Source organism: Pantherophis guttatus, chromosome 1 (genome assembly GCF_059756535.1).
Source record: "Pantherophis guttatus breed Tessera chromosome 1, ASM5975653v1, whole genome shotgun sequence".
NCBI classification, from domain to species: Eukaryota; Metazoa; Chordata; class Lepidosauria; order Squamata; family Colubridae; genus Pantherophis; species Pantherophis guttatus.
The window spans coordinates 91,574,453-91,600,543 of record NC_142063.1 but is presented as its reverse complement, the minus strand read 5'-3'; the positions used below and the strand labels follow the sequence as shown (position 1 = coordinate 91,600,543).

Sequence of the window (26,091 nt, the reverse complement as noted above, 5' to 3'; positions counted from 1 at the left end):
AATTGTCTTGACTCCATAACTTTAGTTTAAATGGGGTTATTTTAATAAATGAAACAGGGGGAAAAAAACCATGACATGGTTAGCTGGGTTTTTTTTCATCACCATTTGCCACACACTTTTCCCAATGATGGACAAGCTTCTTAAAGTCAACGGAAAAGAACACCACATTGTGTCTCTTCAATCAGATCCTGACCTTCCACCTGTTTGATTCAAACAAATGCCCACAAAGTTGTTCTTTCCATTTTGGGAAAATCAGAGGTTGCATGGCTGGACTAATATGTGAATGGGGTAAAGATAGTGATATCTAGTTTAATAACTGCCTTGAAAAGCTCATGAAGGGTGAGCATTGTTGCAGCAAAAAATCTTTCTTGTGCTTCTAAACTTGCTTAATCACTTTTTCAAAGTTTTGAGTGTTGCAATGTAATGCTATGAGTTAATAATGGTGACAGGTTTCAAGGAAATCCAAGCAAAAAATACCACCTACATCCCCCAAAATCCATAACTGGGAAAGCCTAGATTTTGTTTTTATTTGTTTTTTCAGGTGAAAAATAATGGTGCGAGCCCATATTTCATTGACTGTCATCATGTTGTGAAGAAATTCTTTACCTTCATTCTCATAGTATGACAACTGCTAGCAACTATCAGTTCTTGAAGCTTTCATCTCTGTTGTCAGTGTGCAAAGAACCTATCTTGCACAAGCCTTCTGATATTGAAGAACATCAATATGACCCACATGCTCCTGTGAAATAGCAAGCTTGACAGCAATTTCCATTGGAGTGATCTGTCAATAGTCTTTAATGCGTTCATCAACCTTTCTTATGTGAAACTCATCAGTTGCTGTCAGAGGTTGCCTACTCATTCTTGATCACACAAATCAGTGCTTCCCAATTCACCATCTTTATATATATATTTTAGTCCAAAGATGAACATTATTCATGTCAATATACTTATCATCATATGCATATGCAATTCGGTGGTGAATTTTAGCTGAAGAGACTTCTTCAGTAGTCTAATATTCAAACAAAATGTATTGCTTAAATCATGCCAACGTGTAGTCACCGCAGGCTTCTATTTTTTTTACTTTCAAGTCACTTCCACCCACCGCAGGGAGACGGAACCAACCAAATGGTTCCGTCCCAGGCGCCTGATGGACCCCGAAAGGTTCCTGATGGAGCTTGGGCCATTTCCTGAGACTCTGGCTCACAACTCGACTGAGGACCTAGTGGTCGCCTGGGACAGGGCGGCTACTGGGGCCTTGGACCGCGTTGTGCCTTTGCGGCCTCTGACCCGATGCCGATCTCGTCTAGCTCCTTGGTTTTCTGAGGAGCTGAGAGAGATGAAGCATCGGAAAAGACGCCTGGACAGCGATTGGAGGACAAGCCGATCTGAATCTGACCGAACACAGGTGAGATCTTATATTAAGACCTACCTAGTGGCGATAAGAGCGGCGAAGTCTAGCTACTTCTCCGCTCTTATTGCATCTGCAGAGAACCGACTAGCTGCACTGTTTAGGGTGACCCGCTCCCTACTTCAGGTGGGGGTACGGGAAGATCCCTTAAAGGGTCAAGCTGAGGATTTTGTACAATTCCTGCATGATAAAGTCGCTCAGATTCGGGAAGGCCTGGACTCCGATTGGATAGATCCAGGGGAGGAGACGGGGGCAGGTCTTGAGAGCGTTATCTGGGAAGAGTTTGACTCTGTGACTCCTGAGGACGTGGACAGGATTCTGGGCAAGCTTAACGCTGCCACATGTTTATTGGACCCGTGTCCCTCCTGGTTGGTACTGGCCTCCCGGGAGGTTACACGAGGCTGGCTCCAGGGGATTATAAATGCTTCTCTGAGTGAGGGTGTCTTTCCCGCCGCCTTGAAAGAGGCGGTTGTGAAGCCCCTCCTCAAGAAGCCTTTCCTGGACCCGGCTATATTATCAAATTATCGTCCAGTCTCCAATCTTCACTTTGTTGCGAAGGTTGTTGAGAGTGTGGTGGCGCAACAACTACCCCAATACCTGGATGAAGTTGTCTATCTGGATCCGTTCCAGTCGGGCTTCAGGTCACGATACAGCACGGAAACGGCATTGGTCGCATTGGTAGATGATCTCTGGAGGGCTCGGGACAGAGGTTGCTCCTCTATCCTGGTCTTATTAGATCTCTCAGCGGCTTTTGATACCATCGACCATGGTATCTTACTGCACCGGCTGGAGGGGTTAGGAATAGGGGGCACCGTGCTTCGGTGGTTCTCCTCCTTCCTCTCTGACCGTTCGCAGTTTGTGTTGGCAGGGGGGCAGAGGTCGACCTCGAGGCACCTTATTTGTGGGGTGCCGCAAGGGTCAGTCCTCTCACCCCTTCTGTTCAACATTTATGTAAAACCGCTAGGCGAGATCATCCGTGGTTTTGGGGTGAGTGTTCATCAGTATGCTGATGACACACAGCTATACATCTCCACCCCCGACCACCCCAATGATGCCCTTGCTGTGATGTCCCATTGCCTGGAGGCCGTGCGGATCTGGATGGGGAGAAACAAGCTCAGACTCAACCCCTCCAAGACCGAGTGGCTGTGGCTTCCGGCATCCCGGTATAGTCAGCTAGTACCATCACTGACAATAGGGGATGAGATCTTGCTCCCCACAGAGAGGGCCCGCAACTTGGGTGTCCTCCTGGATTCATGGTTATCTTTAGAAGATCATTTGACGGCCGTGGCCAGGGGTGCCTTTTATCAGGTTCGCCTGATCCGCCAGTTGCGTCCCTTTCTGGATCTGGACGCCTTGCGCACGGTCACTCATGCCCTAGTTACCTCCCGTATGGACTACTGTAATGCTCTCTACATGGGGCTCCCCTTGAAAAGCACCCGGAGGCTCCAACTGGTCCAGAACGTAGCCGCGCGGGTGATTATGGGCGCAGCTCGTTACACCCATGTAACACCTCTCCTACGTGAGCTGCACTGGCTCCCGGTGGTCTTCCGGGTGCGATTCAAGGTGTTAGTTATCACCTTTAAAGCGCTCCATGGCTTAGGACCTGGGTACCTACAAGACCATCTTTTGCCACCAATAGCCTCCCACCGACCAGTTCGTTCTCACAGGGAGGGACTACTCAGGGTACCGTCAGTCAAATTATGTCGACTGGCGACTCCCAGGTGGAGGGCCTTCTCTGTGGGGGCTCCAACCCTTTGGAATGAACTGCCCCCAGAGATACGGAATATCCCTGATCTCCGTGCTTTCCGCCGTGCCCTCAAGACCCTGATGTTCCAACAGGCAGGGCTAAACATACGAACATGTGAATGATTTTTTAAATGTTATCTAATTCTGGGTTTTATTTAATTGACCAAACTAAGTAATAATTTTAATTAGCAATTTTATGATGTTTGTGTGTCTATATTTTTCTTGACTGTACACCGCCTTGAGTCCTACGGGAGAAAGGCGATATAGAAATATAATAAATAAATAAATATTTTTTAAACAGTAACGCAAACCTTTTCACACTGCAACCTCCTGTCAATTTAAGTGGAACAGCAGATGCTAAAGAACATATGAAAGGTTCTACTGCATCAGCTCTTGCCTTTCTTTTGGTGGCACTGCAGGTATTACTTTTCATTCAACTTTCATAAATTACCTCTGGGAGCCCTGGCAATTGAACTAATTTATAAAATCAGTTGTTGCACACATTCATTCATTCACCAGGTGTGTAGGAAAAGAGAATGTAGGCTGTGCTTTCATTGATAATACTAGCACGATCAATGAAAGATAAGTTCAGCATAAATGATGTATATATTTAGATGTTTGGGATATATTTAGATGTTTGGGAATTTAAGTCAGGAATAATATACTCAGTTTCCTGGTAGGAAAGAACCACTACATTCAGTTAAAATTAATGGAGTATAGGTAGAACTGTATGTCAAAGTACAGTTTAAGTATTGTAATATGTAGAACTGTATGCCAACATACTAGTTTAAATATTGTAATGTATCTCTGCACAACATACTAATTACAAGTCATATTCAACACAGGAACAAGATATCAATTTTTTATTTCCATTGTACTTAGAATTTATTTTTCCGCCTTTTAAAGCCTGTACAACTAAATGACATTTTATTCCCATGGTCCCATAAATTCTAGAACAGATTATTATATGAACATTTCCTGCAATGAGTCACAGTTCTATAGTTATGATATCCTCTCATCTTCTCAAAGGAATGTTATAATTAGTGTGTGACTGTACATTTTAGTTTCTCATTATGTCTATAGAAAAATAAATAATACTTTGCAATCCCTTATTCCTCTAATTTAGGATAGGCCTATGGATTTTTGTCTTAATTATCCAGCTTCAAGAAAACATAGCTACAGTATTGAAAGTAGATGGTAGCAGTTATCCACTTATATTGGTTTCAAAAAGCTAAGTAGGATTGGACTTGGACTGGATATCACTAGAAAGGTGACAGTCTAGATGAGAAGCTCCCCTTGTTTCCAAAAAAGACAATTGAAAGCCACTCCTATAGTGCATAGGCGATATGGACATCTCCATGAAACTGTCAAATCATTGATTTGAAAGAAACTTTTCATCATGACATGACATAGTACGTCTGAAGACTACTTCATTTTATAGAAATACATTGTATTTAAAAATGTATGATTTTTAAATAACTTCTGCATTTTTAACTATTTTTCCATCTCTGAACAATTTTTGTTTCCCAAAAGTTTTGTTTTATAGTACTTCTAATATAAATTCATACTAGATCATTTTTTTCATTTTTATTTCAAATTTGTAATTCAAAATTGATTTTCATATGTCTTCAAATATACCTGCAACAAGGACTTAGCTACCTTTCATCTGTCAAGCTTTAGGACAAACAGGCTAGCCTTAGGTTCTCTAAAGTGATGATAACAGGTACAATTATGATCTTTGAGACTTTTTCAGTGCTGTTCTCTTTGCTCAACTGGCTTTTTAAAAATTGTATTACATTCTTGCAGCCTCACAATATATGTTTTATCACTTGATATTCCTCCTGCTCCCCAAGATGCTTATGGAAGTATCTTCAAATTCAGGGCTGAAGAATATGATGGCTTGCATATTAATCAGTTTGCTTGCTAGTAAATGTGTATTTCATGAGCAATTCCCCTCATTACCAAGGCAGCTATTTTGTGAGGCAATTTTTTAATTGGTCTAGGTAGCCTATATCTACTGCCTTCCTAGGAATTGGTTTGTCCAGCTAACAAAATGTAAGGTATTTGGCTACAAATTTCTACAAACATATCTGTAACTTACTAAACATAGAGATAACTCAAATAATGTGGACCAAATTGTTTTGGCATTTAATATTCTGCCTATGAGGTTCATGGAACAAGGGCCTGGTAACAAGCTTTTAATGATAGTTTGTATTTTATGCAATACTCTCTCTGTGAGTACGGATGGACCCTCTTATGTAAGTATCATGAAAGCAAGCCAAAGCAACATTGTTTTAGGAGGCATTTGGCCCTTGGAAGGACTGTTGCCTTTGAAATATTGTATTTTTTTTAAATACCTTGGTTTATTCCACCTTGTCCAGAATTATTTGAATTAGGACAAGCTATCAATATTACAAAATAGATAAAGGTTTACCTTTCTAAACCTGAACTCTTCCTAATACACTGTAGTCAGAATTATGTTTTAATTTTAATATCCTATCTTTTGCCTTCAAAAGCAGACCTCATGGCATCATTCCACCCTCAAAATTAAGTACAGTAGTACTTAAAACTTACGTATTTTCCATGGAAATTGAATCTTACTTCACAAGCAGCAGGAATTACATTGGGTTTTTAAATACAATTCCAGGTGGTGGTTACGGCATATAAAATCCTTGAGAGCTCAGGCCCTGGTTAGTTGCAGCATCACATGTGACTGATTACTTTTGGCCATTTGTTAAGATCTGATTGAGTAGATGTATTCTGCATCCGATCATTAAAGTAATGTCATCTTGTGGGACCTAAAAGACATTACTTATTTGTTGTTGCAACTGTACTGTGTAACACTACCCCTCCTCCTCCATCACAACTACAACAGCCACCACCACCACCACCCTGCCCAATATTTGGATGGCACTAACTCTTCCTGTTGTTTGGAAAACTCTAAAGATATGGTTTTCCCTCTTCCCCATTTGAGTATCAGAAGCATAGATGAGCCGAGAAGTCTTATTTATATGACACATTAATATCATACAACATCATATGTAACAAATGTTATCTACTCCAAGATCTTTTGAAACTTTTCTTGAATTTTATCTGGATTGTCCTATTGCTTATTTCCTCTGACTTTATCTTTTACATCTAACAGATCAGAAAATGTCAAGGTCAATAGTAAGATAAGACAATAAAAAATGCAGAACTATCAACATGGTCCATATCCCAGCATACAGGAAAGCAGAATGAACAAGTATTATGCTGCCAGACAATGTTACATAGTTCTCAACAAAGAACTCGTTATATATATATATATACCTACTCCACAGGTTTACGTAATGACAGACACCCTAGGAAGAGAAAGACTATAAATATAAAAGAAATTTAATAAATTCATTGCTAATATTTCATTTTCTCTCCATTTTATAGCATTGGTGTTACAAGAATGAATCATTCTATATCAACTGTGCAAATACTTTGTCTGTTATTGACTTTCACTGTTCAAAAATCTGTCCTTCAGAGTCAAAAATTCCTTTTGCTGGAAAAAAATATCTTATTTTTAAAAACATATACAAAAACTATCAGAAAAAAATAACAAACATAAATACATATAAGTTGGTGTGCAATTTTTACATATGCTGTCAGTATATGTACATCTATATCATTACTGTGTGTGTGTGTGTGTGTGTGTGTGTGTGTGTGTGTGTGTATAAAATGGTGGCTTAACAACCATTTTTATGGTCAGTACTTGGCACCTCAACCAACATTTTCCAATACATTCAACAATCTAATCCCCAGGCTCCAATCCTATTTTTGGGGAGAATTTATGGGGATGCTCCTGTGTAATTTCAGCTTTTCTCAGCTAAGAACCTTATAATACAATAAGCCAGGGGAAATGATTGGAGATATGTATGACTTGGATCTATCAAAATAACATTCCTTAATGATATTTCTTTACCAATGAAAAAGCAGCTCTTACATATTTGGAGTATTTTAGGACTAGAAATAGTGTATCAGACATCTGGCTGCCTAACAGTCCCTGAGCTATGGAAATGATTTTGAGAGTCCCCAAGCTAATGATACTAATATCCAGTTTGGTATTTGCTTGCAAAAAAGGGGTTCAAGAGTTTACGTAATGGGGTAAAAGAATAATCTTGAGGAACTGGAAAAACAGTTGAAATCAAGAAAATGAGCAGATAAAAGAAGTCCGAGTCTAAAGCAGGAATGTAGTTTGAGAAAGCATCTACATTTTATTCTCTTTTGCATAAAGGTAGGGAAGGACAGGCATATTCAGACTTGCAAGGTTATCTTATTATAACCTTATAATAAAAGTAGTCTTAGTTTTCATAACTCTGATTTCTTGGTTTAGACTATCTTAAAGGGTTGATAGTTCATAATACTTATAACAATGATGGACCTCTCCCATGGTTGCAGATCCAATAAATAATGCAGAATATACATTTGATTTGAACCACTATTCTGATCTGGGAGATATAACTGAAATGTTAATATCTGTGAAATATTTTCTAAGTATGAACATCTCTGAACAATGATGGTCAAACTTGATACTATGGATGAATCATATGAAAAGGTGAGTACATTGAAATTTTTAATTTTTCTATATTTGATCTTGATTTCCATACAATTGATAAAAGGAGTATGTAATTTAAATAATACAAATTTTGCATGATGAAAAAGTAATTATACTCCTACATTGATTACCTCAATTATCTAAAATTAGAATCAGATGCACTAGATCAGGTGCAAATGATTAAAATATCAGTAGAGATGAAATGGGACGAATTTTTCTTATTTAAACATTAGATATTTCATTTGATTTCCTTTGTTGTTGAAATATGTGGCACTACATTGCCTAGATTGAAAGAGCTCTATGAGGCCTGTTATACATGCCTATGAGTCTGAGAAGGATTTAGAAAGCTCACCGAACAGTCAGGCATCAATCGATTCACCATCCAGAAGATCATCTACAAACAGATATTTCAAACAACTGCCAATTTGCCCAGGCCAGTTCAGCTTGGGAAGAAAACGTAAGATGCAGAAAGAAGTGATTGAACCCCAAAATTTCATCAAGTGACCTACAGATAGCTCTCGCCACTACTGAGTGCATGAGTCTAACATTAGAAGAAGCCCAAATTACATCTAAATGGGTTGGATAGTAAGTATGTCAAGAACTTTTGCTTTCCATAAAAATCATTAGAGCAAAGTTTGGTCATGAACACTTAGACAAAGACTAGGCGTTCTGGATCTATGTGCTCAGGACAGGCAAAGCAAATATAATTATTTGACAATTGTAATGGAAAACAGGTACAAAAACACTAAGGACACCATTTCATCAGAAGAACCTAATACCAGCTATAAAGCATAATGGTAAAAATGTGATGATTTGTGGCTGCTTTGTTGCATCAGAGCCTAGGCAGTTCACTATTATAAAATCTACTATGAATTCTTCATAACGTCAAAGGATGGTTGTGGATGTGAGAATCTGTCAGAAGATTGAAGCCTGAAGCTGGCTACATGAGAATGACACTAAACATTCCAGTAAATCTACCAAGGAATGGTTGGGAAAAAATAAAATAAAATAAGGGTGCTGGAATGGCCAAGTCAAATTCTGGATCTAATTCCGTCATTGGATCAAAATGCAGTGGGGTTATTTGACATGGGCTCTGCATGGGAAAAAAAACCAGCTCAAAACTTGCACAGCTGTTTGTGTTAAACAAACAGTTGCAAAGCCATGTTTTCATAGTTTTTGTTAGATTACGTCACCTTTATCTTTATATATTATATGAAAGAAAATAAAAGATTGACATGTCCACTTATGTTAAAAAGGAAGAACTTTATGTACAGTGTACTTGTTTTTACATGACTTTAGCTGTTACAAGAAAGTAGAGGGGCTGTCTTATCTCATTTTACAATGTTGCTTTTTATCCATATTGGTTAGAACTTTACCAAAGGAACCCTCAGAAATCCTTTTTAATTAGCTCAGGATATATCTGGATTGCCCATAAAGAGCAAGGAAAAGAAAGTACTGCAACCGTTAATCCATAAAAAGCCTTCCTTTCTAATCCCAAATTCCTTTTAATAGATACAAATCTGTTTCAAAAGTGTCTCCCTTTTTTTAACCTGCAAACCTAGGCTTCAAGACAGCATTTGACAATTAAGATTGTAGATGTCATTTAAAAGTAAATTATAATCACATTTAAAACCATGCCACCATACCAGCTCAGGAATCATTTTGCTCCTCTTTGTGTATCCTGCCAACTGCCAAACATATTCCTCTTCTCCCTCCCCTTATTCTGCTTGAATTGGCTTGTGTAGAAGCAAAATTATATGGTAGAAAGAGCAGAGTAAACAGTAATTCATATCTCTCATGTCTATGAATTCCTGTGTTGTGCTCATTCATAATTGCATGCAGGCTCAGGGGGCTAACAGAAGTGGCAGCTGGTACAAGGATCCTGCAGGTGCTCTTATAAGAACTGACACTCTTATTATCCCCTGAGTGTGTAGCAAGTACAACAGGGAGATGGATAATGGAGAGATGGCATACCCTTGTTCTGATTGTTTTCCCATAAGCTTTTGCTCCGTGGGCATGCTACTGCTAAAATAAAGAAATGAGCATATTTACAAAGTGCTAGCTTAAGCAAAAGATAGATATCAACTCTTCTCTGGTGCTGGCCAAATCTTAAACAAGCTATTTCATTAAAAGGCTTAATCTTCGTTACATCTAAAGTAACTCTATACTGGAAAAGTATGTAAAATGCAAAAAACCAGCAACAATGAGCACTAGCAAAAATATATCCAGATGATACTGAAGACCAACCACTGACAGAACACAAGCTGAGTTAACTAAATTTTACTTTGAAAGTCACAATTACAGAACTTTTTTGACTAGGACTTATGGATACTCAATTAGAAAAGAGTCACAATGCTTGGTTTTTATATATGGCAATTGCAGAAAACTAGTATATGCACAGAGATGGAAAAATACAGAGATATCAACAATGAAGAAGGGGCTTATGAAGATGACAGAACTTGCTGAAATGGCCAAATTGACCTGTCTGATAAGGGAAGAAACAATATCTAGTTTTATAAAAGAGTGGAACCTGTTTATAGACCTTTTGTTGAACATGGACAAAAATGAACTAATGAACTTGGGATTTATTGATTGAAAAGGGTTGTTTTAGAAGAAGGGAGCAATGATACATCATTTGGGATATTGGAATAATTATGTTTCAAATTGCTGTAAAAGAAAATTGGAAGGCACTTTTTTATTAATTTCTCAAATTTCAAATTAATACAAGGTAATTATTTGAAATATGTATAAAGAGTGCAGCAAACAGAATCAAAATATGATTAATTAATAACATTGCCACAACAATCCATTTATTAAAAGACAATATAAACGGGCCTTCTTGATGAAAAGTGCATATAGTCTTATTCTTATTCTACAAATTGTTTCAGTAGATTATTTTCAAACTTTGACAGAGAAGCTTATTTCATCCCAATGTCATTTAACAATTGATAACTGCAATCTATACAAAGCAAATAAATGGAAGCAGTATCATTTTTCATCTGGGACATATATGGAATCTTTTTCCTGTAAACTCAAGTTCAACTCTGGACTCAATTTACAGCTCATCTGAGTTTAACATATATAAAACTATTGTAAGAAAAATCTCACACTCAAACAACATGTCATAGAAGAATTACTGTAGATCATGATTGCAAATAATAATCTGTGTACTGAATGATAAAATTAATTTAAAGAGAACAGGCCAAAGCAAATAATTCTGGGTCGTAAATCTGTTCTTTAGAATAACATCACATCAGTTATATGAATATAATTTCATATTAAAATTTCATTTTTAAAGAAAAGATTTAAATCACAAGTTAGAATAAAATAATAACATACAGCCTCAACTTTTTACTTTTTACATACTTTACATGTACTAGCCGTTTCTATAACAACAAACTTATCTAATCCTGAAATATATTTTTATATGGTCAATGAACACAATTTTTTTAAAGTAGATAAAAGTCTATTCAACATGGTACCTTAACTTCATTGAGTAGAAAGTAAAAGGAAATAGGTACTGTAACCGCATTATCTATATTGGTTGAATAACATATTAATAGCTCTCCACCACAATGAAATAATTAATACATACATGGTTTACTTCTTCTCATAACACCCTCTTATCTGTTCAAAAATCCAAAACTCATTGTCATATCTATTCAAATCTTGGCAAAATAACTATAAAGGACACTTCCAGAATTTTATAAAAATATTTTATTTTAATCCTGATCAAACAAGTCAACTTTATATTCCTTTTTCTTTTTCTTATGACAATCTTAATCTTTCATTTCAAGTTGCTGATGTAGGATTGCATTTCCATTCAAACTATGTCCCATTTTAAGATTTTTTGTATATCCAAAAGTTGGTCCTTACCCATGACCTTTATTTTAATCTCTTCGTTCATTATTTGTATTTTTTTTTGTATGATTTGTATATTTGTATTTCCACACTGTCATCTGTTTTATAATCTTCAATTTCTTTATATTGCAATGTTTTTCAGCTAGGAGAAGGATACAAATCACCTAGGATTTTTATCCTCTCTTAATCCTGTCTATTCATTAATGGTCCCATATTGTTGTCTGTCATTTCTTCTTTATAATCTTTTTCAAAAAATACACTCATATGTACAGAGATTTTTGGTGTCAAATTAGTTCTATGTTTTTATCCCAGTTTTTCAAAAATCCTTTGACATGTCTCAAGCGTAATACCTTTACTGTCATTTTGAAAATTTCACATTTCTTTTTTCTGCCTGGAACTTTATTCCCCTCTAGTGGCTCATTTTTATATTCATGAACTCTTGGGATTCTTTTGTTACTTTGTTTTTAATTTTTAGGCAAGATAAACAATTTGTGTCCCATGGAAATCTTGTTTTGTTTATTTAATTTTTCAGCAATCTTAGCAAAACTCATAATGTTCCAAATTTGTCTGGTCTCATAACCTGTTTATAACTTTCTTAAATTCTTATTTAGCTTTTTGCCATTTATTTTATTTTTTAAGCTGCTAATTAACTTTTATTCTATTTTGAGATGAAGTTTTACTCACCAAGTAATTTTTCAAATTTGTTGTTTGGAAGACCTCTTTTAGCTGTAAAATAATTGTACATCCAAAGGTGAGATGGCTGAACCTTGATGCCTAGAGAGGCTCTGGAGGCTGGGGACAGCAAAAAACGTCACTTCCTGTCCCACCGGGAGTTGGGAAATGGGCCCTTTCAGGCCTCCGGAGGGTCTCCAAGGGAGTGGAAAGGCTGTTTTCACCCTCCACAGATGCATAGAGAGGATCTGGAGCCAGGTAAGAAAGAAAAATGGGCCTCCCCCCCCAGGCCCTCCAAAGGCAGGATACAGCCTGTTTCCCTACTTCTGGTGGGCCCAGAAGGCCCGAAAATCAGCTGGCCGGTGTGCGCATGCGCGCCAGAGCTGAGCTGGCGTGCCCAGTGATATGGCTATGTATGCCACCTGTGGCACACGTTCCATAGGTTCACCATCACGGGTATAGAATATGAATCAGTACTTGGATTAAATGCTTATTCCTTTTTTGAAGTTTAGTGTAGATTTCACCTTCGAAAATATTTAAATATTAGTCTATTTCTATATTGCACTTACATGATCTCATAAATTCAAACAGTCTGCTAATAAAGCAAAAAGAATCAGAGTTCAGAATACTGAAATTATTCCTTGATTTTTTCACAGCATGATACAAATGACACTCCTACTTTGAGCTCAGAAAAAATTTGGTCCAGTGCATAAAAACTGAATCTTCCATACATAGGACCCAGCACAGTTTTATAGGCCTTTTTCATAGTTTCAATTTTATTTTATTGTATGTGCAAATCAATCAATAAATATTGCAATTTAGACTATGTATGCAGAAGAAGGTAAACTGTTTTGTTACTGCTCTTGAGGAACAATTTAGGAGTCAGAAATCCTTGCTTGCTCAAAATCTACTGGCGTATTCAGATTTATTTGCTCATCTTGCTTTTTAATAAGCAGCACTATGACACTATAGAGCTGTGATGGCTAACCTTTTTGCCATCGCATGCCAAAAGCATGGGAGTGTGTGGGGGGGTCACACGTGCATGTGCCCACACCCATAAATGCACCACCCCCCACTTTTGGCACGTGAAGACATGATGAGTCCAGTAGGCCCGTTTTTTGCTGTCCCCAGGCTCCAGAGGCTTTCTAGGAGCCTGGGGAGGGTGAAAACGGCCTTCCCCCACCCCGGAGGCCCTCTAGAGGCCGGAAACAGCCTGTTTCCTGACCTCCGGTGGGCCCAGAAGGCCTGAAAACCAGCTGGCCAGAGCACACATGTGCGCTGTAGCTGAGGTAGGGCAACACTCGTGTGCCCACCAATATGGCTCCGTGTGCCACCTGTGGCACGTGTGCCTTAGGTTCACCATCACGGCTATAGAGGAAATCAGCAGAATTGTGGACGGAACCAGTTACAATGGCAATGGGTGCACCTTTGGAAGACCTCAAGGATCAGAGAGAAAATCCACGTGGTTGCTAAGAGTTGATATTGACTTGATAGCACATAATCAATCAACAAAATAAGTTTCTATTCTAATTAATATGTGAAAAGATGACATGAGGGGACACAAAGGTAACCTCCAACATTAAGAAAATGCTTTGAAAATTTGATATAAGTAGTATGATTTGTAACCAAGACAATGTTGTAAGATCAGGCATGTAAACTAATCTTTCAAAAGATCTGCTTCTCAGAATTAATATATCAGTTCAAAAGCAGGTAGGCTAAACATATGTATATGTATTGATATAAAGAAATGACAATCTGTTTTCAAAGCTAAAATGGAAGGGGAAAGGAGAACAATAATTTTTAGTTGAATAGGCAGCACTTTGTTAAGGTCAATACTATAGTCAATTATTGAAGGACTGTAATGGTCAAGATAACACTCTGGCAAAGATAAACTAATATTTTTCAAGGACACCCTTCAATGGTGTAGGAGTATAAAAATATTTCAGGGGGAAAACAAGCAGACTACAGGATTCAGGTGACCCTGAAGGCACAGATATACCTCTAAGTGGCCTCATCAATTCTCAGAAAAGCCACATGACTGCAAGGAATATAAATCCTTCCATTTTCCACCATTCAGTATAGTGGAAAATGCCTTTTGAAAGAAAGCATCTTTGGGACAACCATGACCTGGAAGACTGAGAATCTCCACAGACATTTAACATTCTCAAATAACACTATTCACAAAGTAATCTGTATAAATCTTTTTAAAATACACGTCAGTTACTAAAATACAGACCACAAATTCATTAAAAAGAGAATCAATTGCACAGAGATCATTTTCATAAGTGTACACATGACTATAAAGATGCATTTTATGAGGAAAAGAATTATTTTTACTTTTAAGACCTAGCTGGAGAAGTTCCAGAAAATTAATAGTTTTGAGAATCCTTCATATAGAATATACAGTCCATTTTACTTTCAAGTCTAAAGGTTTGAATAATCAAACCAGTCAATAAAACAGCAATGTGAAAAACACAACTGACGGATTAAGGTGATATTACCATTCAATTCTGTTTAAGCATGAGCACATAAGAGGGAGACAGGATGATGGAAAACAATAGGAAGATCAGATAAGTTCTTAAGTATAATGAAGAATGTGTTCATAAGTATCGCACATTTGATAGAAAACCATAAATGAGTTTAAAATAGCAAGATGTCACTATTCATTCATTCATTGATTCATTCATTCTCATTCCCACTTGTTTTCCAAGGTATTAGAAAAGTAGCTACACATTTAAAAATAAGCAATCATGGCAGTAGAGCAAATAAAGCTCCAAAAAAACTGAACAGTACATGTATAGTACATTTTTTTCAGTTGTTAGAAATATAATGCTTCCAAACACCAAGAAAAGAAGATTTAATGATCTCCGGTACACTGTAATTCAAGATGCTCATATTCTCATCTTGAATGCAGATACAATACACTGATACATAATTAAAGAGCAGAACTTATTGTGATTTATATTTATGTAAGGACATTTGTACAAAAAGAACAGTATTCCAAACTTCTAAGAAAAAATAAGATTTTAAATTTTTTGCCACAGATTATTGTATATCTGTGGAAGTTAAACTTCCTTTATCAATATATGGTAACTTAATAATAAGAAGGAATCTAACGAAAATACTGAAATCCCAAAGGACAATGAAAAATGAGGCAATGCAGTTTTTACAATACAGTAGGCAAAAAAAAAAAAAAAAAAATAGAGGTCCTATGCTATAAAGTATACATATTTTCAAATCCATAAATTGGATTTAAAAAAAAAAACATTCCCAAATGAACAGAGGTTTCTAAGCAGACAAAAAGAATACACCACATAATTCTTTTGGTGACAGCTATTACAGAAACTCTTAAAAGACATATTAAGGAATCAGCTTTGCTTTGAAGCTAACTGCCTTAGTTTTATCATCAAAATGCAACTATATTTCTTTTTAACAAAGCAGCTTTATTTCAATCATAGCTGCCTGTGTAAATAGCAACAATTGGACATTAAATTTCCTTTATGAAAAAAAAATGTTTCTAAAGTGTATATAATAATATTTTTATGTGGTATAAAGATGCTGTCCTATCTTAAAAACCAGAAAACAGGAGGGAACCTACCTAGTCTTTCAATTTTATGAGGTAAGTTCTACTTCCAATATCTTATTTCACACAGCTGAGATCATTTTACGTTTCTTTGTTAGGACTTGCTGGTTTGGATTAAAGGCTACAATATCTAAGGTTGGTTTAATTAAGCAAATTAAATATTCAACTGCTACACAGTAATCATTATTCAGTGTTTAGCCCACATATACAGTATTCTACTATTTATATATTAATATATTCTTCTCAATGATAAACATAAACTCAACTGCTTCAATGCATTATAAAATACACAATTGAGAATTTCTGAAAAGTTTAGTTGCAAACATTTGAATAGAATGTTCTCTAGCTCAAAGAAAATAAACATACAGAGCATTAAAAATGTCATATATGTTTCAAAGTCTAAATTAAAAGTGAGGATAGTCATAAAATTTATCAACATGATGTATACCAGAAAGATGCAGCCATACAATCACTAGTTTTCTAGCATTATTTCTAATTTATTCCATGCAGACTTTTTCACACATTATGTTGGGGCAAAACCAAATAAAATTCAGTATATCATGACTACTGCTAATTAACAGTCTTGCTACTTTTCAACAAGTTATTGCTACAGCTTACTTGCATTTAGATCTAACCCATACATTTTAAATGTAAGGTATGCAATCCTTTGTATTTTGTATATGCGGGACAAAAAAAGTTGCAGTCTTAAGTCATAGAACCATAAAAAATTCTTGCAAAAACATCACTGCAAACAACTTCTGTAAAAATAATAGAAACTTATGGTTTTGATTTTAAATATTATTTTTATCAAGCTCCTTATTTATGTGATTATATAAAAATTTAGAAATGAACAGTTTCACTCACTACCACCATAGAAAAATCATATTGCACTATTATACTGCTGATTCGATTAGAAATACTTTAAATGTGAAACACTATGTTAAATATTTAAACTTTTAAAAGTATTTCCCAAAATGAAATGCAAATTTCTACAATACTGCTATTATAAATAGGATTTAGATATAAATTCATCTCATACTAAGATTGCTTATTAATTGCTGCTTATGCCAGTAAATAGTTATCTAATAAACTATTTGTATATAACAAGCTTATTTTCCCTTAGATATTATTTAATTGTAATTTGCATTAAAATGATTTTACATATTAATACCTTTATGACAAAGATTAGTGCCAATGAAAGAAATACACTTATTATTCTGTTTTGTTCAACATTAAAATAAAACTTAAGTTATAGAAATAGTGCTACACTGTTCAAACACTCTTATTACCTTCTACTTAGTTCTGTATGGCAAGTTAGTTCCGTCTTAATCTACACATAAAAAGTAGGATTACAAAGATAGATTTGATTTAGTCATATCAAATGGAAACTTTATTTTATATCATTTGGAATTCAAATTACATTCAAAGGAAACAAGCTCAATTTGCACTGAGTTAAGTGAAAATCATGGGTTGTTAAGCGAGGACCTCATATGATTGCAACTTGCAACTTCCTGCTGGCTTCCCAAAAGTCAATGGGGCTGGCTGGAAGTTGCAAATCCAGGACTGTATATTACAAACCTAACACATTTTGGTCAAAAGTCCCCTAACTCTTAGATTATATAATAGCACACTATCATCTTATACAGAAAAAAGAAACAACCATTGTGATAGACCTGCAGAAAATGTGCAGTCATAGCTATAACTTCTCACAGCATTAACTAAATTAATTGTATAAATGATAAAAATGAGAGGCCGCATTCATAGAGCTGTGCTAATCCTCTGAAAGACATATTCGAGAATGAAAATAGTTCATATTTATCTCAGCCAAGCAAAGCTTGGATACATACACAAAGACTAGTCAAAAGTCATGGCTGCTTTAACAATACAAAAAGAGGTGCTTTATACAAATGCTAGCATATAAAGGACATATTTTGCAGGATTTACATTACAGTTTTTCACTATTTTAAAATCAATTTAAACATTGTAACATAAAATTGATATATCCTCTGAGGAAAATTTCCTGCATTCTTGATACATCTAAACAGACTGATTTTATCTTTTTATCTTTTTAATAAGCCATCTAAAGTATTTCCAGTTTTCTTCCTAAATAAAATTATATTTCTATTTTTGTGTTACTTCACTGAATTGACCCATCATTCCTAAGTCTAGAGAAAGGTAGGAAGACTATCTTAACTAAACCAAAGATAAGCTATTGACGCTTGCCAAGACAAGAAGTACCTCGAGAATCTGTGAATGGAAAATTGCTTAATTCTGAAATCTTTTGGTGTCCAAGACCACAATGAGAATTTAAAGAGGCAAGAAAAAAGTAAATAGCATACAAATATTATTTAACTCTGTGACCTTAAGGAGGTAATTATTGTAGTTCTGGTAGGGTTTTGGTTTTTTTGTTTTGGACAATTGTTGCTTGATCTGTATTGATATTGTAATATAAACCAATAAAATTATATTTTGAGACAAAGATATGAGATGAGATAAGATAATCTTTATTGTCACTTTTTTACTGTGAATACACTGGCACACATTCTGTTGCCTGTTCTCAAAAGTAAGTATATATTTACCCATAAACATACATAACACATACATAAGGGGACTTCCGGGTGCGCTTCAAGGTGTTGGTGACCACCTTTAAAGCGCTCCATGGCTTAGGGCCGGGGTACTTACGGGACCGCCTTCTGCCACCAATTGCCTCCCACCGGCCAGTTCGCTCCCACAGAGAGGGCCTCCTCAGGGTGCCGTCGGCTAGACAATGCCGGCTGGCGACCCCCAGGAGGAGAGCCTTCTCTGTGGTGGCACCTACCCTTTGGAACAATCTACCCCCAGAGATACGAGTGATCTCCGACCTCCGGACCTTTCGTCGGGCCCTAAAAACTCATCTCTTTCAGTTAGCTGGTCTCTCTTGATTTTATGATTTTATGGTTGGTTTTAAATTTTGATATGGATTTTAAATTGATAAATTTTAAACTATGGGCCAAATTTAATTATTTTAAATCTATTTTTAATCGTATTTATGTATAAATGTTTTTATTTTGGCTGTTCACCGCCCTGAGTCCGAAAGGAGAAGGGCGGTATAGAAATTCGAATAATAAATAATAATAAATAAATAAATAAGATATAACATAGAGCAGAGGTTTTTTATTACGAATGAAACCAGACAAAATAACTAAGGAAAAATGGTACTTGATCCTCCACATCACTACTGCAGCTAGGATACTATACGTGCAAGAATGGAAAAACGAATTAATACCCACAGAAAATAAATTGATTTGGAAAATTACAGAATGCGCAGAGGCAGACCGGTTAACAAAATTACTTAGGAACCAAAAAGATTCTGATTATTACAAAGGACGTTGGTCTTACCGTGATACATTCCTTCTCGTAGTGTAAAATGGGAGGTGCCAGGCTGGGATATTCTATGCTCTAGCTCTATGTCCTGAGTTGAAAACTTCTGAAGATCCGCCTCCCTGGTGACGTCTCTTCAGTTTTGCCAACGAAGCCAAGCGAATAGTACACAGGCTGAAAGACAGAAAACAGATACGCCCCACCAACTGGAGCCAGTCCAGGTAGACACAGACAGGGAGGGCTGGCACCTCCCATTTTACACTACGAGAAGGAACGTATCATGGTAAGACCAACATCCCTTCTCCAGAGTGTAGAAATGGGAGGTGCCAGGCTGGGATATACCAAAGACTGGCCAGCCCTACGGGTGGGAACTGTCCTGGGCCGACGACCCCGGATCTTCATGAACCCTTTGCAACACTCTTCTCCCAAAAGCCGCCTCCGCCGAAGCGTGGGAATCGAGTCTATAGTGGCGGATGAAGGGAGAGGGAGAAGTCCATGTGGCCGCCCTACAGATGTCTTCGATTGATGCCTGAGTAGCCCAGGCCGCAGTTGTGGCAGCACTGCGGGTGGAATGAGCCGTTATCCCTGAGGCACCAGGAGAGCCTGAAGCTCATAAGCAGACGAGATACAAGTCCGAAGTCACCGTCCCACTGTGGAAGAGGTCACCTTGTGGCCAAGAGTTGACGGCTGGAAGGAGACAGAGAGTGCCTCCGTCTTTTGGAAAGAAGAGGTCCGAGATATGTAAATACAGAGGGCCCTCCTCACATCCAAAGTATGTCAGGTCTGCTCCAAGGCGTGCTGGGGCCTAGGGCAGAAGTCTGGCAGGACCAACTCCTGTGCTCGGTGAAACAAGGAGTTGACCTTAGGAAGGAAGGTAGGGTCCAGCCATAGGACCACCCTGTTAGAGTGAAAAATACACAGGTTTTTCCGCACCGATAAGGCCACCAACTCCGAGATCCGTCAGGCAGACGTGATGGCCACAAGGAAAGCAACCTTACATGAGAGGAGACGCAAACTAGCCTTCCTCAAGGGTTCAAAAGCTGCCTTAGTCAAAGCCTGTAAAACCTAGAAAGGTCCCATGTGGGATAACAATGAAGCGGAGGGGGTGTTAAATTAGCCGCTCCACGCAGTCTTAACCCTAGGATGATTAGCGAGAGAACCCCACTCCCCAAAGGTCAAGACAGATCCCAGCGCAGCCACCTGTCGCCGTAAAGTGTTGGTGGAAAGTCCCATGTCCATTCCCTCCTGTAAAAATTCCAGCACCTCCACCACTGATGCTGAAGTTGGACTCAAATGTCTGGAGGCACACCATACCGCAAACCTGTTCCATATGGCCTCGTATATGCGCATGGAGGGCCGCCTAGCCGCCTGCATAGTCCGGATGACCCTGGCCGGAAAGATCTCCCTCAAGAGCCCCTGCTCAACCTCCAAACGGCTAACTGCAGTCTCTGTGGGTCCGGGTGCTGCATCGGCCCCTGACTGAGGGAGACTCTGTCCAGGGGGATCCGCCAGGGCCTGGAGACAGACAGGTTGACCAGGTCGGCGAACCACAGCCGTCTGGGCCAGTGAGGGGCCACAAACACTATCTCCGCCCCCTCCAACAAGACCTTCCGGATGACAGCTGGGATAAGGGGTAGGGGAGGGAAGGCGTATAAGAGGCCCCTGGGCCACGGGGTCCGCAGAGTGTCCACCCCCGCCGCTCCCGGGCAGGGAAATGGGAGAGGAAATGGGAAGTTGGGTGTTTGTTGGAGAGGCAAAGAGGTCCATCACCGGGTGACTGAACCGGTTGACTATGTCCGCAAACAGGCTGGGATGGAGCCTCCATTCCGATGGGTCCACAGTGGCCCGACTCAGCCAGTCGGCCTCGATGTTGTCCATCCCGGCGATGTGGTCCGCTGTCAGGGACAAAAGGTGAATCTCTGCCCAGTGGCAAAGAGTCTCCGCCTCTCGCATTACAGGCCGGGAACGAGTCCCCCCTTGCCTGTTTATATGGGCCTTCATTGTTGTGTTGTCTGTGAGAAGGAGCACATGCTGCCCTCTCACCTGTGGGAGAAAGGCCTGTAGAGACAGACGGGCTGCTCGCAGATCCAACCAGTTGATCTGCTGGGATAGTTCTAGATGGAACCAGTGTCCCTGGGCCACCTGAGACCCGCCTCCCCAGCCTGACAAACTGGCATCCAATGTTACTACCACCCTGTGGGGTTCCCTGAAGTAACACCCCTTCTGGATGGCCTCTGATGTCCACCAAGCCAGGGAGCGCAACACCGATGGCGGTACCCGAACCCTGATCTTGGAAGACCTCGTGCCCGCCCGCTGAAACGGGAGCAAGAACCACTGTAGTGGCCTCACATGGTACCTGGCCCAGGGAACTACCTTCAGACAAGAAATTATTTTCCCCAACAGTTGGGACAACTGGTCTACTTGCACCGTCTCATTCCCTAGGAGCCACTAAATCAGTGCCTTTATATTGTCTTGCCTGTCCTGGTACAAGACCTGCCCGGCCTGAGTGTCTATCAGAGCCCCCAACTGAACTAGCCTCGTTGACAGCAGAAGTTGACACTTTGCCAGATTCACTGAGAAACCATTGTCCCTCAGTGCCCGAATTGTCGTGGCCAAGTCCTGTTCCGCTCGCCGCTGAGAAGACGCCTGTAGGAGCAGATCATCGAGATAGCCCTGGATCCTGATGGGGAAAGATCTGAGGTATGCCGCCAAGTCCGAGAGAATCTTGGTAAACGTCCGGGGGGTGGAAGCCAGTCCAAACGGCAGGGCAAGAAATTGGTAGTGGTGACCCAAATAACAAAACCTCAGATACTGACGATGCTCTAGTCGAATAGGGACGTGGAGGTATGCTTCGGTCAAATCTATGGAGGTTAAGAAATCTCCCTCCCTGATCCCAGCTAAGATCGAATGCAGGGAGTGCATTTTGAATCTCCTGTACACGATGTATTGGTTTAGTCCCTTTAAATTTAGAATTGCCCTCCCCCCTCCAAGGCTTTTGGGATGACAATAGGACAGAGTAGAATCCGTGTCCCCTTTGCCCCGGTGGAACCGGCTGAATGGCCGAATATCCAGCAAATGCTGGATAGCCGACTCCATGAGCCCCCACCTGGACGGGTCTCCAGAAATGTGGCAACGGAGGGAACGCCCCAGAGGAGGTGAAAAGAATTCGAGGGAGAGCCCTGTTCTTACTGTCTCCCTCACCCAATTGTCTGATGTCAGGTCGTCCCAGCGGTCCGTGAACAGGCCCCCAATAGGAGCCTGAGACAGACAGTCACTTCGATCTCCTAGCCCCTCTGCCGCCAGAGCCCCTGAAGGACTTGTTGGGCGGCTGCTGACGACCACGGGAGAAGGTCGGTCTATCGGCTTGAAAGCTAGGCCTAGAGTACTGGAAGGGCCGCTGCTGACGGGGAAAGCTTGGCCCAGCTCCCCCGACGGAAGGAGGGCCGCCTGTAATAAGGGGAAGGACGGAAGTCAGTCCATCTGCCCTGGGACAGGAGAACCTTTCTCTTATCCCTAGTCTCTATAAGTAAAGGATCTAGGGCCCGCCCAAACAGATAACCTCCCTCAGATGGGGCTGAAGCTAGCTTCCACTTGTTCTTTCCATCCATGCGCCAAAGATTCAGCCAAAGCATACGTCTAGCAGTCACGGAGGAGACTATGGCCCTGGCAGAGAACCTGGCGGCCGCCAAGGTAGCATCCACCGTATACTCAGCCGCAGCTAGAATCTTAGAGAGGTGTTGATGGGCACGAACATCATCCAGTGCCAAATGGCTCTGCAGCTGGCGAAGCCATTGAACTGACGCTCTGGTGAGGAAGGATGCTGATGAAGAAGCTCTGATAGCCCACGCATCCGCCAGGTGTGCTCGACGAAGCGCCGTCTCCTTTTGTCGATCCTCCGCCTTCAAGGCGTCCTCCGCGTCAGGTGGTAAAACCGAAGATGAGATGAGCGCCGCCACCGGAGCGTCTACTTTGGGAACCTCCAACAGGTTAAGCATGTCCGAATCAACAGTGAACAATTGATTGTCCATACCCGAAGCCCAGGGAGCTACAGCTGGGGCAGCCCACTGTCTATGTATCATATCCAAAAACATTCCCAGAATGGGAATTGTGTCTGCCTCCACCGCCTGTTCTGTGAACAGGAAATCATCCTGTTCTCCACACCCACCTTGGCATCTGAGAGCGATGGGTCTGGACCCAAACGCGCTGTAGCTCTAGCCTTAATCAGCAGTGGCTTCAAAAGGGCCGGATTAAACAACCCTTTAAATGAGGGCCTAGGGATCAGGTCCTGATCCACATCAGAGAAATCTCCCTCCCCGTGAAAATCCTCAGTATAATCTGCCAATTCAGATGGAGAAGGGGAATCCTGGTCCCGGTATTCCTCAGGAGCCTCTATATATGTCTGAGGCTGTATCTCTGGACGGAAGGCATACAGCTGGGCAAACACCTGTGACTGTAACTGCACACCCTCTGCAATGCCCCGTCTAATTGCCTTCTCCACCCAGGATTTCATAAAGTTGGGGACATCCTGCTCCCCCCCCTCACCCTGGCGGAGACCCGATGCCGTGGGGGTAAAGGTGGCCTCTGGCAGTCCACTCGGTGCCCCAGCAGGACCTGGGAGAGGTTGAGAGTCTGCACAAACATCTGGAGACCACGGCCTAGAAGACCCTGCCACGGCAGGCGCGGGCAAATTCTGTGGAACCGCTACTTCCGCACTCTGTGCAGGCAGATGGTGGGTAGATACAGGAACCGGAGGGGGTTCTTGAGCCAGATTAGTGGCAGAGGCTTTTGCAAATTCTCTGTCCAAGGCCCGTTGTCTGACTTGAGCGGTCTTCTCCTCAGCCTTGGAAAGGCCAGTACGAGCCTTAGCCCTGGCCTTAATCTTATTGGCTGCCGCAATGCTAGCAGCTCGTTGCCTGGAAGGAGCCCTGCCTCTGTCATGCTGAGACGACCAAGATCCCTCAGCTGAAAAGGATGCCTGCCTGTCAGCATCCCCCATGTCTCCAATCAAGCCCCCCAGGCAAATTTAAACCACAAGTTCCCTGAAAGGGGCAGAAAGGTCCCAAGAGAAAGCTGTGAATATAAGAAAGTCAGATATACTGGCCTGAAATGCAGACAAAATGGCCACTGTGATCTTCAAAATGGCCTCTCGTAACTGTCACAGTTTAAATAAAGGTACAAGCTGAGGACCCCAAGAAGGTCAGGTCAGGCCACCAAGCAAGCCCACAGACACTGGTAATGCTGGCCAGTAGTCCAGGCTCCCATCCGCTCCAGCGGAGCGCCTACCAGCCCATACCACAGAAAATGCTGGGGGAATCTAAGCCGCCCGGACTTAATGACCGCCCAAAATTGCGAGGGAACAATGGCCGCCGTGACTAACGAAAACAACCAAGGGCCCGCACTGCAAAAAATAGTCCTTTTGGCGTGACCCTGGCAGCTGGCACAGCTCTCTTCGGACCCCACAGGCTCCTCTGTCAACTTTAGCAGAAACAGCCAGCGCCCAGGCTGCTCAAGGCTGGCGCGGCTGCTGCAGTCACAAAAGCAGCAAAAAAACCCGCTCCGCCGAACAGCTGATATTCGGGGATCAAAGGGACACCGCGGCAAGGTGAATTACAGCCTGCGTGGCTCCCGCGGCTGCCACGAAGCTCCTCACACCTTCCTGCTGAAATTTGGGGAAACCGGGGCGAAAGCCTGCCAGCTAATACCCCGCAGCCGCTGAGAAAACTGGGGAGGTTGGGGGAAGTGTTCCAACCAGCCCCCCCCCCAGCTCAATCTGCGAACGGAGAGCCCTCCCCAGCCAGTACCTGCAAGCAATCAGCCAGATAAACGCAGAAAAGGAAAGGAAAAATTAAAAGCAAAGAGAAATTCTAAAAATAAAATAAAATAAAGAGAAAAAATTCCAGGGGAATATCACTAAGCTCAATTCACAGCTCAGGAGCTACAAGGATTGCAACCATGAGCTAGGCTGAGTTGAAAAAAAACTGAAGAGACGTCACCAGGGAGGCGGATCTTCAGAAGTTTTCAACTCAGGACATAGAGCTAGAGCATAGAATATCCCAGCCTGGCACCTCCCATTTCTACACTATGGAGAATGTTGGAATTCATGGTATAATTGGGTGAAAGAAAAGAGAGAAAAATGAAAGGGATTGTATTAGTGGTGTAGGCGCATATTTGTGTACGTTAGTTGCAATAACCTTGTATGTATATATGTAAAGTATTGTATTTTTAAAAATGAAAATAAACTTTGTAAATAAAAAAAAACATACATAACACATATATACCTACACCCATACATATTTATACATACATACATATTAATCACTGTCAATTTTGAATACACAGAGGACAGAGGAATCTTGAGAGTTCGTAAGATTGCTACTATATGGAATAAAATTGACTGAATCTAGATGTTCTGCTTCAGATACCATGAAGCTTCCTCTCAAAAGGTAACAAGGAAAAGTAGGTCGTGAACAGGATGTGTAGTGCCCCAGACAATTCTGTGGACCCTGTTTAAGCATTGCTTATATGCTATGTCCTGCATAGAAGGAAGTGAACTATCAATAATCTTTTCTGCCATACTCACCAGTGATGGGTTTCAACCGGTGTTACCACCGGTTCGCTTTGCGCACACGCTTTGCATGCTCTGTTGGGCCACCTGGATCATGTTATAATTCCAGGTGAGGTCTTCGCTGAAATGGACTCCCAGGAATTTAAAGGAGGAAACTCTCTCTACACAGCCCCCCTCGATGTAAAGTGGGGCAGGTTCCACTCTATTCCTCCGGAAGTCCAACATCATCTCCTTGGTCTTGCTGATGTTCAGGTGCAAGTTGTTTTTTAAGCACCACGTGGATAGTTTTTGAACCTCCACCCTGTATACTGTAC

General features: G+C 40.5%; 1 protein-coding gene across 4 annotated transcripts in view; it reads right to left on the bottom strand.

Annotated features, from left to right (window-relative positions):
- The window catches only part of METTL15 (methyltransferase 15, mitochondrial 12S rRNA N4-cytidine), a 70,792-nt gene that overhangs the window by 31,266 nt on the left and 13,435 nt on the right, over positions 1-26,091 (bottom strand). The window lies entirely within an intron of this gene.